This window comes from Octodon degus, unplaced genomic scaffold (assembly GCF_000260255.1).
Source record: "Octodon degus isolate 3935 unplaced genomic scaffold, OctDeg1.0 scaffold00198, whole genome shotgun sequence".
In the NCBI taxonomy this organism is placed as follows: domain Eukaryota; kingdom Metazoa; phylum Chordata; class Mammalia; order Rodentia; family Octodontidae; genus Octodon; species Octodon degus.
The window spans coordinates 931,691-937,049 of NW_004524774.1; the positions used below are offsets into that span (position 1 = coordinate 931,691).

At 34.5% G+C, this 5,359-nt stretch overlaps 1 pseudogene; it reads left to right on the forward strand.

Moving 5' to 3' along the window:
- The first annotated feature begins 250 nt into the window (after window positions 1-250).
- LOC101581495 lies at window positions 251-4,859 on the forward strand (annotated as a pseudogene).
- Window positions 4,860-5,359: the final 500 nt, after the last annotated feature.

The following is a 5,359-nucleotide window of genomic DNA, read 5'->3' on the forward strand; positions in this document are numbered from 1 at the left end:
AGTGCATTGTTAATATCCCCTAGGAAGTTCCTGGCCAAAAAAGACTAAAGATCTATAAAACTATTTTTAAACTATCTTTTGAGTTAGTTCTAATCTCCTTTCAAAATTCTTTTCTCCTTAAATTTACTTTAATTGCTTAATTAATGGTTATTTAGTGAAGGTTACTGAACACTCTGTTGAAAGAAAGGTTTTGACTCTTGCTGTCAAGTAGAATCAAAGATGTCAATGAACAGGATGCTGTTTTGAAAAGATGTCGGCAAGCCTTAATGTAAAGGTGGAGTCAACCCATGAAATGCTCAACCAAAGTTACAATTATGAGTGTCTGTCTAAAATTATTATTAATATCAATTATAGAATTTTATTCTGTATTTGCAAACTTCTTAGTAATTCATTTGTATTAGTTATTCCACATATCAATCTAAGAACTTTAGTAATTACTTTCATTGTATGAATGAAAGATTAAGACCAGATTGAAGCCAGATTTTTTTTCTGCTCATTTATGAGCAGGGAATTATTAACAAGTATGGATTAGAATCAGAAGGGTTGAAGTAGTTGATTATATTATTAGAATTGGTTGTCATATTCTGGATGTTCCTTCAATTATGATGGGGTTATATCCCAAAGAGTCCACTACAAATTTAAAATATCATAAGTTGAAAATACATTTAATATGCACATTATATCAGCATAGCTTACCTGCAAGATTTTTAGCCAAAGTCAGTTAAGATAAACTAACACAAAGACCATTTTATAATGAAGGTCTGACTGTATCATGCACACACACAGACAGGCATTTTCAGACATGATGGGGCGCAAAACCACAAAACACAGTATCAAAAATACAGGAAAGACAGAACAATTTACCCTTGTGATTTCTTGGCTGAATGGGACATGCAGTTCACCACTGATATGCAGAATTAGGAGAGATTTACACACCACGTATTGCTAGACTGGCAAAAGATCAAACTTCAAATCTTGGAGTATGATTTCTACAGAACACATACCACTGTCACATTTCTAACATCTTAAATTTGAAAAGTATTAAGGCAAAATGTCATAAATCAGACAGACACAGTGACTCATGCCAGGAAGCCTAGCACTCAGGAAACTGAGGCAGGAAAGTTGTTGTGATATAAAGGCCAACCTAACCTACAAAGTAATAACTTGTGTCAAAACAATATGCTTTTAAAAGCATCATAAATCAAACCAAGATGTCAAGAACTATCTACACTTGTAATTCCACCAACTAATACTTGATAGGATTCTTTGTACCACAAAAACATAGTGGTAGGTAAGATAAATCAATCAACCTCTACACAGAATAAACATGTGAGAATATTTAGAGACCTTCTGATATTAAAATAATTAATGACATTTTCATTCATTATTACTTTGATTTAAAGTCATATATTTCTGCAGTCTACTCTCAGCACTACCAAGAATGGGCAGTTATTTTAAATTATATCCTTCAAGAAATATACTTTAGTCCAGATGCTTTTCTCATTAGTTGAATACATTAGATGTGAAGTTATTTTTCTTAGCAGAATAACATTTGTTAACATGAATTCTATTATTTGTTGTCACTGAATAGTGCCTGGAATATTTTATTGATTTTAAAAACTCTTAATACAATTGTAAATTTCTTAGAAAGGTAATAGAAAAAGTAACTTCAATAATACAACTCCAGACTTCTACGTCTTAATGATAGACACCAAACTTAATGTAATGTAAGGAAAAACTCAGAGATAGAAATGAACCTACAAATAAATTGTGTAGTTATTTACGAATGGCCTTAAAATTGAAAAGAAAAAAATAGCTTTGATACAGATGTTGTTTTACTTGTAAGTGTTCTTATATCTATTCTCTTCTCTTTGCCTTTACAAATCAACATAAGACTACCTATTTGCTTTTTGGTTTAGAACTTTGTCTTTATTTCCTAAAAATAATTTTCAATCAATTTATTCATCTAGAAATGATCCTTTACAAGACAGTGAGAAATTTTTTTTAATTTATTTATTTTTTTCAAAGTTTTATTGATAAACAGATAGCAATGAGACAGTTTCAAATCAAATTGGAAGTACAGTTTCAACAAATAATACACTGCATATATTCTTCTTAGTGGTTAATTGCTGTACAAGAAGTGGACTTGTGATCCTATTTACAAACACCATTAGAACAAATCATTGTATTCATTAAGAGAGTGCAACTCTATATCTAGCCTAACCACTTTAGAGAAATTTTTTAAATTACAAGATTTAATTATTTTAAAACATAACTCCTCTGGAAAGTGATTGTTCACTTTAGCAACTGGTGTATTCAGAATGCTCGCAGAAATTAAACAACCGGAGAAGTTAGCAAAGAAAGAACTATGCTAGGAATACTTATCTGGATTTCTTTTTTCTCTTCCTCAGTTTTAAAAAAACTATAATAGAAAAGTCAATGTTCAAAGTAACTGTGAAAGGGGCTAATATCACAGTAATGTCAATAGTAACAGTTTGAATATACTTTGACTACACTTAAAAAATCAATCCTATTAATGAGTTGTATCCCTCAAGAAATATACTTTATATACTACAAACACAAATGAAAAGAAAAATACTTCATAATAATAACCACCAAAACAGTACTGATTGATTTCCAGTATGTTCCCTAACCCTGGTAGAGAGAGGATAGCATGGCAGTATTGGTGGAGACAAGGGGAAGGAATATGAGACTTATCATTTGTTTGAGTGATTTTTCTTTGTAATTTCCACAAAGGCCAGATAAAATCTGAGTTAGCAGGAAATCTGCACAGTACTCATCATGTTGTCATGGGGAAAAGTGCATAAACTAAGACTGGGTACTGCTTCAGGTCCTGTTTTATAACAAGAAGCAAGAATTCTTGAAAATGTGTCAGTTTACCAAGTACAAAGCACCTGATATTGTGCCTAATACATACATAGCAATTACAGAAATGTTAGCTCTTCTTCTGCATACTGGTGCACCCATAAGTACTTGCATTTATTTGCCACCATGCTTTCTTCACCATGTTTTTTAATAACAGAATACATGTGATTAAAATCAGGGTAAAGAAATTAGAAAATATGGTTTTATATATATTCATGTTATATAGTGAGATAAGGAGAGCTAGGTAAATAGTCTACTCGATTGTGAAGGGCCAATTGGATCACTGACGGTTGAAAATAAAGTGGAAGAAGTAGCAGAAAGGGTAATGGAGATGATCAGAGGAGGGTTAAAGGGATTTAAGATAATCAAGCCTTTCTGTCTATATACCAAAGCCCCAAAATAGATGTGACTATGATGTTTGCAAAGACACACTAATTTTTTAGACAAATAAAGATGTAATAGTAGAGGAAGAAGAAATCATTCCACCATATCAAGGATGATTAATTACAACAGAGTTCAAGGGCTAGACTAAGGGCATACTCCTAAGAGTGGTGTTTCCTGATCTGGCAATATAGTAAATAAGCCATGAAACCCTGATATTTTAAGTACCTATTGCCTGCAGTCTTCTTCCAGACAGAAGAGCCCAACAAGGCTTAATCTGAACAAATATCCAGTTTTGTGTTATATGGTATTTCAGTCTAGCTGCACAGATTGGAGAACTTACATATCTCACCCAAAGACAGCTAACCTTGAACAAAACCAGTAATTTATAGGAAAGTAGCAAGATAGCTTGGACCCTCAAGGGAACTTTGTACTGCATGAGGGCCTAACCTAAATATTATCATGGCTTACACTTTCATGGGGATTTGAATCTCTGAATACCATAGAATGGCTGAGAGCTAGTAGAGTAGGAGCAAACTAAAACACACATAAAAATGTATAAAGCACAATCACAGGGCAGTGAAAATCCAGAAATTTAAGAGCTTAGCCCATTTAGCATCAATGGAAATGGACAGGATCATAGCACAAAGAAGTAAATGCAGAATCGGAATCAAGAGAATTATTTACTACTAGAGCTGCTATAGGAACACTACAAGTTTATAGTGTTCTAAACATGACCTTTTTTTCATCACTGAGCACAAATTGCCCAAGTACTGAAGTGCTTGAGCTTCCTTACTTTCTGACATATTTTTACGATAGTCACATTGCCTGAGGGAAACTGAGACTGTGGCTGTTCTTTGTAACCTGAAGTTACGAGCAAAACATCCAGGCACACAGAACAGTAACCCATCCAGTCAGTGCATGTTGCTTCCTTATCACTGTGCTTGTGCTATGCTTTCATAAAAGAGACACTACAGTTCATAAGATTTGAGTAACAGAAAAGTCTACATAAAATAAGTCTAAAAAAAGAATATATTTTAGGCGCGTCTCTGGTCTCCGGCCACTGCCGCCGCCGCCGCCTCAGGTCGTGGAGCCAGGAGCAACGTCACCGCAGTGGCCGGCATCAAAGCTTTGATTAGTTTGTCTTTTGGAGGAGCAATTGGGCTGATGTTTTTGATGCTTGGATGTGCCCTTCCCATATACAACCAATACTGGCCCCTTTTTGTCCTGTTTTTTTAATGTCCTTTCACCTATTCCATACTGCATAGCAAAAAGATTAGTGGATGATACAGATGCTATGAGTAATGCTTGTAAGGAACTCGCCATATTTCTCACAACAGGCATTGTTGTCTCAACTTTTGGGCTCCCCATTGTATTTGCCAGAGCACATCTGATTGAGTGGGGAGCTTGTGCACTTGTTCTCACAGGAAACACGGTCATCTTTGCAACAATATTAGGCTTTTTCTTGGTCTTTGGAAGCAATGATGATTTCAGCTGGCAGCAGTGGTAAAAGAACGTTACTGAACTATTGTCAAACGGACTTCTCATCTGGTGGCCATCTGCGCATACAAGAGATGGGGCAGTGATGATACATGGCACAGCAAGCCTGTTCGGGGTATCCTAGGTGCTCCCTTCTCACTTTTATTGTATGCATTTTTTTTCCACAGAGACTTGTTGGAGGATTAAAAGGATTTTCTGTCTTGACAAAGCTTGACTGATTTCACACTTATCTATAGTATGCTTTTTGTAGTGTCCTGCTGGATTTAAATATTTGTATGTTTTCTTTGTTTGCATTTTTTTAATGAATATGCTGTGTTAAATATTTTTTAAATGTGATAACCATTTGCATTGTTCAGAAATTCAGAATTCCTCTGGCTATATTACTGGGCTAAGATATTTTTTTCTTAGTTAATCCCTATTATTATAAAAAATTTAAAAAATAAGATTTCAGGATGATATTGCTCCCACTTTTATGCAGACCTGCAGATTGTTGGCATACCTTATAGACTATCTACTCAGTGCAAATATAGCTGCATTTATACCTCAGAGGGGCCAAGTATTAATGCCCGTACCCTCCATAAGGATTGCTGGT